Below are 10857 nucleotides of genomic sequence, written 5' to 3'. Positions count from 1 at the left end.
GACCGGAACCCATATTTTATAACTTTTATCATGTTCNCGCGATTCCGAAGTTTTACCTTTGTTCAATTGTAAATGATTGTAAAATTACGTGTAATATAGTGCCTTTGAAAAGGGTGTTTTCAAACAAATTCACGCTACCTATAAATGTTTAATCTATGATTTGTCTATTATCTATGAATTGTCGTTCACGTGTATTCTATGCGTGTATTCACGTTGAGTTTTAAGGTTATTTGTACTTGCTTATTTATTTATATAAGGTACGGATTTTTAAATTTCTTCTACATTTATTTATTAATTTATTAGAAAATCGACGGTAGTGTCTCCCTTTTACAATGTTTAGTTAAATGTAACCAGTAAGAAGGAAATAAAAAGTTAATTAACAAAGTAAACGAAAATGCTTCTTTTGAGCAGAAGAATGTAATGTAAACAGAAAAGTTTTTCCTGAGTTTTATAAGGTGGTTTATCTTTTGCATCGATAATCATATAAAATAAGAGGCGAGGTATAATGGACGAAAATCTATTCTAATCTGTAGACGATTTTGAAGAACGTTTTTTAATTTTTGAAGATCTGAAAAAATTTACATTAGGTACGTGCTCATTGAAGTTGGACTTGGATAAGGAAACAGTACATTGCAATATTTAACAGTGAAATGTAATTTTTGTGTTTCAGTTGAGAAGTCATTAATATTTACAAGAAACATCATTTCGGATGTAAAGACACAGAAGAGTAGGTCGCAAAATACATACATTTTATGCAGTCCAGGCATAAAAACAATCTGGTTTATCATTAGTGCAGTTGGTCAATTACAAAATGTACATAAAATGATATTGTTTGAAATTGAGGAAGCTAAAGCTGTTAATACCGAATACTACTGTATCAATCAAGAGATATATGTTGCCATTGATATTGGTATCATAGATTGAGTATATAATGTACCTGGTGCGAAGCTTCCTGTTTGTAATAGAAAAGTCAATCCTGATCATGATATGGTTGTAAGTATAAGTCCTACACACTAAAGTTAGGATAGTTTTTACTCTAGCACTATATTTTGACAAATTTGATGATCTTAAGCAATTTAACAAGCTATAGTAAGAACGAAACACTATTTGTTGACTCCAAGATAAAGTTGCAAAAGCTAAAGCAGTAGTCAGTGGTGATAGTAAATTGGATAATAGAACACAATTATTAAAAGGGTATTAATTAGGGGGTCAGTTTGAGTAACTAATTGTCCATGAGCATCTGGTACTCAACAGTGCTGCACAATGATGATACTCAGACATACGAAACATGGAAATGTATTTTTAGAATATATATGTTAACTAACCTCTTCTGTCAGAAACTTTATTGCAACAAAACGTGGTATTTTTGATCGACGAAATATTAATAAAATTTGTCTTGGTTGGTAGGTAGGTAGGTAGGTAGGTAGGTAGGTAGGTAGGTAGTAGATCTGTCTCCTTTCTGCTGTTCCGCGTGTTTGTGTCTTACTATTCCATAATCTTAGATTTGCATAAATTTAATCTTATTCCTTCTATATGACAAGGGCCAGTTTGGCCCTGATAGGATATATAGCTATACAACACTGCATCCAATCACCTGGTAATTAGTACGATTCATATCTTTGTACTCATGGATTGTTTGTTGTTTGTTAGGTTATATTAAGTGTGAAGTGTGACTGACGTTGTTTATATTATAGCTAGCCTAGAGTACTTTTTTACGCGTTGTAGGCTTGTGTGTATATAATCGGTTGAAGTTATTAGCAGTAGATCAGTATTTCAGTGACATACGTCAGTGCAGAACAGTAATTTGCATTGACTAGTGCATTTCTAGAGGAACAGTTTTCTAAACGTTGGAATTGGATGTACGGGTCCTATACCTTGACAGGCGTGTAGTTTGTGCGGATCTAAATCTGCTTGATTTCTTTTAATGGGAGGATAAGACTATTGGCGAACCACCCATTAAAGAAAGGTAACACACCTTGGCAATACCTCAATGGTGGTTTGGAAATTTACCTTACAATTAATAAAGTTACTATTAGCTATCTAGAGAATGTTAATTTACGTATTAAACTTTACATAATGTTAATTTTTTCTTTTGTGTTATTAATACATGTCGAGGTGTATTTTAAATACTACGGCATACTATCAGCGATGAACAGACTAGTTATTTGATTAATTGTAATCCCTATGGGCGTCTAAAGATTATTGCCCCGATAGGAACCTATATTGTTACCTATGCTATATTGTAGAGGGTAGTAATAGTAGTTGATAGAGTAGATACTAGCTCTATATCTCAGTTAATTGAGGGGCTATTTGAGAAAAAGTCTCCGAAGACGACTTTTTTTCAAAGTGGTATATCTTTGTTAATTTTAAAGCTAGGAAAATCAAACCAATTTCAGTGTTTACGGTACACTTTCCAGTTTATTTTGTAGCAATTTACTATGAGCCAAGCCTAAAAATTAATTGAGGGGCTATTTGAGAAAAAGTCTCCGGAGACGATTTTTTCTCAAAGTGGTATATCTTTGTTAATTTTAAAGCTAGGAAAATCAAACAATATCAGTGTTTATGGTACACTTTCCAGTTTATTTTATAGCAATTTACTATGAGCCAAGCCTAAAAATTAATAACTTTTTTTTAATTGATTTTTATCAGATCTAATTGAATAACCACTTTGAAAAAAATATATGATAATTATCTACACCTTGCCTAACAGCATGCCAAGTTTCATTAAATTCCAAAAGGTGCAACATATCGAAAAAAAATTAAAGTAAGTGGACCACCTTACGACCACTATGTTGACGCTTTTAAATTATATTTCAATCATTTTCGGAAAAGTATCGTTTCGACAGCTTATAAAAAGTATATATTAGCGGTTGGTGCCATCAACTAGACTATTGCAATATTTTGTCGATCTACTTTTATAGTGACTAGCTTATCAGTGTACACGCGCGTGCATGTTCGTACATGATCACAGTGCATAGTTGTGGTAGACACTTGCTGTAATTATTTATGCAGTTTTACGAATAATTTAGTGGCGTATTGTTCATTTTTAAAAATATACATATAATAATCAGTGAATAAAACAGTGACGAAGATTTATATCGACAATGCCTGGGAAATGTAGTAATTGTAGTTTTATATTGCGGAAGACTGGAAAACGAAAGAAAACATTGCAAACCGAAGATGAAGTGTGTAAATACAACGTTTTTCAAATGAAACGACTTAAAGTTGGAGATGTTCTGTGTCATAAATGTCGATTAATTTCGTATTCTAAATCATCGGCTACTGATGATACATGTGCAGGACCTCCTCATATTGATATAGAAACAGAACGACGTGATATTTTACAGTTTAAATCAGCGGACGAGGAAGAGTGTTATAATGATGATGAAGATGATTATAACAATGCAGTTGAAGAAGGTAATTTCAAGTCATAAATACTGTATTTTTTGTAACTCTACATCTAATATTAAAACGATACCAATAGAGACTCGATATCAAGCCTTTGTTAAACGAAGNGTGAAGGAGGAATGCATTGACTTTTAACGGGTTTGTTATTATCAGGCTCGAACTTACTGAGAAACATCCTTCAGTCACCTTTCTTTTTTTAATAGCAATAAAAGGCAGTTCCATCAATAGTATTTAAAAATTCATTTAGTCAAATTAAAACAAAGACATTAATAAAAAACAAGACTAATCTAATGTGAAGGATGAATACATTGACTTTTAACGGGTTTGTTATTATCAGGCTCGAATTTACTGAGAAACATCCTTCAGTCACCTTTCTTTTTTTAATCAGCAGCATTGCCGCAACACTAAATCCACGTTCACACAAACACAATGATGGGAATACTATTAAAACTTGAACAATACACGACAATCTTAGGTAAAAATGCGGTAGTGGTTTTTGTAGTCGAAATTTTTTGTAGACATTTTTGAATTTGATATTTATTCGTTGTCAGTTCTATAAGTTCTTCTTCCAAGTGGGATCATTCTGCAGTGTTGAAATTTGAAAATGTATCCCCGGTTCGGTATCTCCAGTTTTAAAATGTGCTAGAATTGATCATTGAAATCACTGTGGAGGTTATCCAAATGTTGCAGGAGGTAAACAAGCAAGTCGTCGCTGTTGATGAATTAGGGAAATTGTGGGATTAATGTCTGCTAAAATTTTTCACCTGTAAGAGCTGGGGATGCAACGTAGAGAAGTAAATATTAGGAAGGGAGTCAGGCAGGGATGCACACTGTCACCGCTACTTTTTAATCTATACAACGAAGACGCCATCAACATCATTAAAGACAGTACAACTGTAGGGATAGACGTGCAAGGGCAAAAGATTAGTATGCTTAGATTTGCAGATGATATAGCAGTATTNGTACGTACGTACGTATGTACGTACGTTCGTATGTCAGCATTTTTTTCGTTTTCGATATCTCAAGAACGGATTGAGATATCGCCCTCAACCAAAATTTTTTCGAAAGATATTATCATAATGAAGATCTGAAAGAAATTTGAACGAAATCGGTCAAGCCGTTTTTTTTTTATAAAAAAAAAAACGAATTAATTACAAACAATTTAATTAAAATACGTTCTAATCTAATCACAACAATGAAGTTACGGAATCAATAATAACGAAATATCATTATTCAAGACAGGGAATAACATATTATAATAACATATTATAATAAAAATTTGTTTATAACAAAATGAATTGTTATAAACAATCGATAAACAATAAAAAATAGTATTTACCAATTGACTGATGCAAGTACTCTATCAATTCGGTTTTCTCAGACGAAATACTGTTTCTTATGGGTTTATAAAATGACGAACTCTCAAACATTGTTTGTTATTTATTATTGTGCCGCGTTTTTTTCAAACTTTAGAAACGAATGTACTTTACAATAACTGTATTATCTAATGGGAAGTTAGTCGTATTAGCACCGACCAAAATGTGCTCAGACCAATTTTTTATTTTTGATCATACTCGCACCCACGGTTTCTGGTTAGAACAGAACAGAAACGACTTCATATAAATATTTTAGAGTTACAAGCCGATTTCAATGCAACTCAGTGCTTTGCTGGTTTTTTAGAAGATTATAACATATTACTGCGTTGCTACAACACCACTGCCATATCGTCCATAAACAAAATGAGTAGCATTCAATTTTCCCACTTAAATGCTTTATGCACTTAGATGGAGAATGGTCCCTATCTCAAAAAGCTTTCGACCATTCAGTAAAAAATTTTGGTAAACTGGGGATTGACCTTGTCTGGCAATTTTGTGGCCACACTGACGCTGCAGCAGCGCCTCTCAAGAACTAGAAACCAAACTTCGCCAAGGTAACAGCAACGCCTCTATTGGCGAGTTCAAGACCTGTGAGCAAGCGGGTTTACAAGGAGTCAAGTTCCAGCCTTCGTTTTTGGCGCTACAGATGTATAATTATTTTATTCTTTTAAATCATAACTGTTCATTTCTATTGTAACTAAACAACTAATAAATTATAGTAGTGGTAAACTCTAGTGAACATTAAAACCGCTACATTTGGTGACCCTTTTGTTTTCAAGATATTAAAAAAAGCTTCATTGAACCACGCAGTTCGTGATGTCTCTAGTACACACGCCAACCAATGCAGCTGATTACACTGATAGTTTTGACCAATTGAGGAGTTTCTGACATACCAATGATCAACTCGATACGAATTGATCGAATATACAAAATAATTTAAGTGGCAAGCACAGTATTGAAACACAGCAATATCAATTACAAAATCCGCCTTTAAGCAATGCGGGTTCTTCCAAAAATGGCGACTGTAGAGAACAAGGTCAAGTTTATGGAGGAAAACTGCCCCCGATAGGAACCTATATTGTTACCTATGCTATATTGTAGAGGGTACTAATTGTAGTTGATAGAGTAGATACTAGCTCTATATCTCAGTTAATTGAGGGGCTATTTGAGAAAGGTCTCCGGAGACGACTTTTTTTCAAAGTGGTATATCTTTGTTAATTTTAAAGCTAGGAAAATCAAACCAATTTCAGTGTTTATGGTACACTTTACAGTTTATTTTATAGCAATTAACTATTAGCCAAGCCTAAAAAATAGTATCAAAAAACGCAGATAAGTTGTTTTTTAATTGATTTTTATCAGATCTAATTGAATTACCACTTTGAAAAAAATATATGATAATTATCTACACCTTGCCTAATAGCATGCCAAGTTTCATTAAATTCCAAAAGGTGCAACATATCGAAAAAAAAATTAAAGTAAGTGGACCACCTTACGACCACTATGTTGACGCTTTTAAATTATATTATATTTCAATCATTTTCGGAAAAGTATCGTTTCGACAGCTTATAGAAAGTATATATTAACGGTTGGTGACATCAACTAGACTATTGCAATATTTTGTCGATCTCTCTATCAGTGTACACGCGCGTGCATGTTCGTACATGATCACAGTGCATAGTCGTGGTACGCACTTGGTACACCTTGCTTAACAACATGCTAAGCTAATGATCTGCTCTGATAATTAAAAAATAACTTTTATTAGTCATCATCACTATTTTCATTAATTACAACGTGATCGCTATTTATAGAAAAAAGACTGGATAATATTTCTGCTGGGCGAACTATATGAGATTTATATCTTGCATTTGATAAATAATATGTAATTGCCGCCACGTGAGAGCAACACCCAACTGTTCGATTTCCATTTGCACAGTTACAGCAATAACGCTGAATATCTTCGTGGCTGTTTCCATTGGGGTTGTAGTCAATGTAACATCTGTAGGTCTTACTATTAACGTATCGCGATTTTACTTGTACTTTTAGAATGTTAGGTGCATTTTTGACGTACAGCACATGAAAATTATTGTCTTTTCCCATGAGTTCAACTAAATAAGAAATGGCTTGTGAAAGCTGATAGGTACCAGTGAAAAGTATTTTTAACTCTTCTTCAGAAAGTTCAGGAAAATCAGAAACTTCTGAAGCCAAAAGTCGATTAAAAGGTTGTGTTCGTCGATCCCAATTGTGAATCAGCACCTCGTCGGCAAGTGTATTTGTCATGGTTTGTGCATCATTCATGGATTTAATGATTTTATCATGTAAGTCAATGTCGGAAATATGTCTTTTACCATATGTATTTTGTAGGTATCCAGTAATACGGCAAAGGGACCTTACGTTCGTAACATTTTGTTGTCTAAAACATTATCTAGGAGCCGGAACTTTTGCGAAATTGCGCCGTGGACCGCCTCAACAACCCATCTTACTTTTGTCACTTTCCTAGACTCATTAGCTTCAGCAGTTGTAAGTTGATGCCGTTTTCCTTTTAGTGCTGGCATAAGTAGTTTGTAGCCTTTCTCGGTAACGTATGACTCAACGTCTCTAAATCCACGCTCTGCAATTATGAAATCGTTTTGATGCAAAAGAGTTTGCAAACCAAGAGGATCATCCAATAAGATTTTCATTATTGTAGCATCATTTTGTGTTCCATAATAGGGGCCTGCCAAATCTATTATGTATCCATCAGTAGCGCAAATTGTAAATGGCTTACATAAATGCGATTTCTTTTGTCCTGAGTAAGATTTGCGTTGGTATTCGTTATTTGTGCTTTTCATGAAAAATATATGTGCCATCACAAATAATTAACAACTGATCATCACTAGTGTTGAATAAAGCCTTCGATATACTAGTCGTATGATTTTGAATTAGCTTTTGTCTTGATACCAAAATGGAATGGTAAAATATCTTTTTCGAAACTTCGTATTATTTGTTTGCAATAATCTGAAACTTGTTGCTCTCGTTTCAAATGTAATATTGAAGATATTATTTTATTTGAAATACCTAATCGTAATTTCATTAAAAAAATCACTAATGCCTGAATAACGTTGCGCGAAGGAGAAGACTTTAATGATGTTAGAAGATTCGACAGTTCCATGATGTTTTCCCAACTTAATCCAGTATACACTTTTAGTTTTTCTTCGGGCATAGTAAAATCACCTACTTGGTTAAACAGAGTAACTTCAACCTTTGCTGAAAGTAAATCTAAAAATATTGAGACTTCTTTTGCAGATAAATCACTGTAATTGGAGTAAACGCGCAAGCGTGACAGTTCATCTTCGAAAAACTTGTTTTTTATTAAATGTTGAGAGCAACAACGGTCTCCATTCGGAATGAAAATCCTTCGATTAATAAAGGCTTGATATCGAGCCTCTATTGGTATCGTTTTAATATTAGATGTAGAGTTACAAAAAATACAGTATTTATGAGTTGAAATTACCCTCTTCAACTGCAGTGTTATAAAGTCTTCATTAAAACTGTGACGTACACGAAAGTCTTCATCATCATCATCATCATCATCATCATTATAACACTCTTCCTCGTCCGCTGATTTAAACTCTAAAATATCACGTCGTTCTGTTTCTATATCAATATGAGAAGGTCCTGCACATGTGTCATCAGTAGCCGATGATTTAGAATACGGAATTAATCGACATTTATGACACAGAACATCTCCAACTTTAAGTCGTTTCATTTGAGAAACGTTGTATTTACACACTTCATCTTCGGTTTGCAACGTTTTCTTTCATTTTCCAGTCTTCTGCAATATAAAACCACAATTACTACATTTCCCAGACATTGTCGATACAAATCTTCGTCACTGTTTTATTCACTGATTATTATATGTATATTTTTAAAAATGAACAATACGCCACTAAATTATTCGTAAAACTGCATAAATAATAACAGCAAGTGGGTACCACGACTATGCACTGTGATCATGTAGGAACATGCACGCGCGTGTACACTGATAAGCTAGTCACTATAAAAGTAGATCGACAAAATATTGCAATAGTCTAGTTGATGGCACCAACCGTTAATATACTTTTTATAAGCTGTCGAAACGATACTTTTCCGAAAATGCTTGAAATATAATACAATTTAAAAGCGTCAACATAGTGGTCGTAAGGTGGTCCACTTACTTTAATTTTTTTTCGATATGTTGCACCTTTTGGAATTTAATTAAACTTGGCATGCTGTTAGGCAAGGTGTAGACAATTATCATATATCTTTTTCAAAGTGGTAATTCAATTAGATCTGATAAAAATCAATTAAAAAACAACTTATCTGCGTTTTTTGATACTATTTTTTAGGCTTGGCTAATAGTTAATTGCTATAAAATAAACTGTAAAGTGTACCATAAACACTGAAATTGGTTTGATTTTCCTAGCTTTAAAATTAACAAAGATATACCACTTTGAAAAAAAGTCGTCTCCGGAGACCTTTCTCAAATAGCCCCTCAATTAACTGAGATATAGAGCTAGTATCTACTCTATCAACTACAATTAGTACCCTCTACAATATAGCATAGGTAACAATATAGGTTCCTATCGGGGGCAGTTTTCCTCCATAAACTTGACCTTGTTCTCTACAGTCGCCATTTTTGGAAGAACCCGCATTGCTTAAAGGCGGATTTTGTAATTGATATTGCTGTGTTTCAATACTGTGCTTGCCACTTAAATTATTTTGTATATTCGATCAATTCGTATCGAGTTGATCATTGGTATGTCAGAAACTCCTCAATTGGTCAAAACTATCAGTGTAATCAGCTGCATTGGTTGGCGTGTGTACTAGAGACATCACGAACTGCGTGGTTCAATGAAGCTTTTTTTAATATCTTGAAAACAAAAGGGTCACCAAATGTAGCGGTTTTAATGTTCACTAGAGTTTACCACTACTATAATTTATTAGTTGTTTAGTTACAATAGAAATGAACAGTTATGATTTAAAAGAATAAAATAATTATACATCTGTAGCGCCAAAAACGAAGGCTGGAACTTGACTCCTTGTAAACCCGCTTGCTCACAGGTCTTGAACTCGCCAATAGAGGCGTTGCTGTTACCTTGGCGAAGTTTGGTTTCTAGTTCTTGAGAGGCGCTGCTGCAGCGTCAGTGTGGCCACAAAATTGCCAGACAAGGTCAATCCCCAGTTTACCAAAATTTTTTACTGAATGGTCGAAAGCTTTTTGAGATAGGGACCATTCTCCATCTAAGTGCATAAAGCATTTAAGTGGGAAAATTGAATGCTACTCATTTTGTTTATGGACGATATGGCAGTGGTGTTGTAGCAACGCAGTAATATGTTATAATCTTCTAAAAAACCAGCAAAGCACTGAGTTGCATTGAAATCGGCTTGTAACTCTAAAATATTTATATGAAGTCGTTTCTGTTCTGTTCTAACCAGAAACCGTGGGTGCGAGTATGATCAAAAATAAAAAATTGGTCTGAGCACATTTTGGTCGGTGCTAATACGACTAACTTCCCATTAGATAATACAGTTATTGTAAAGTACATTCGTTTCTAAAGTTTGAAAAAAACGCGGCACAATAATAAATAACAAACAATGTTTGAGAGTTCGTCATTTTATAAACCCATAAGAAACAGTATTTCGTCTGAGAAAACCGAATTGATAGAGTACTTGCATCAGTCAATTGGTAAATACTATTTTTTATTGTTTATCGATTGTTTATAACAATTCATTTTGTTATAAACAAATTTTTATTATAATATGTTATTATAATATGTTATTCCCTGTCTTGAATAATGATATTTCGTTATTATTGATTCCGTAACTTCATTGTTGTGATTAGATTAGAACGTATTTTAATTAAATTGTTTGTAATTAATTCGTTTTTTTTTTTATAAAAAAAAAACGGCTTGACCGATTTCGTTCAAATTTCTTTCAGATCTTCATTATGATAATATCTTTCGAAAAAATTTTGGTTGAGGGCGATATCTCAATCCGTTCTTGAGATATCGAAAACGAAAAAAATGCTGACATACGAACGTACGTACATACGTAC

At 33.6% G+C, this 10857-nt stretch overlaps 1 long non-coding RNA gene across 3 annotated transcripts in view; it reads left to right on the top strand.

The window, feature by feature from the left end:
- Window positions 1-213: 213 nt before the first annotated feature.
- Window positions 214-10857, top strand: part of LOC108741882 — a 13766-nt gene continuing 3122 nt past the window's right edge. For 2 of the 3 annotated variants that reach the window (XR_001938569.1, XR_001938570.1), the window contains exons 1-2: window positions 214-587; window positions 671-993. This is a non-coding gene — a long non-coding RNA (uncharacterized LOC108741882). Of the gene's footprint in view, window positions 588-670; window positions 994-7145; window positions 8721-10857 lie in introns of those variants that run through there. The other variant, XR_003231717.1, reaches the window with a different exon arrangement.

The sequence above is a fragment of the Agrilus planipennis genome, unplaced genomic scaffold, assembly GCF_000699045.2.
Source record: "Agrilus planipennis isolate EAB-ADULT unplaced genomic scaffold, Apla_2.0 scaffold342, whole genome shotgun sequence".
Lineage (NCBI taxonomy): Eukaryota > Metazoa > Arthropoda > Insecta > Coleoptera > Buprestidae > Agrilus > Agrilus planipennis.
The sequence above is the reverse complement of the archived record's forward strand: the minus strand, read 5'-3'. Positions and strand labels throughout refer to the sequence as shown.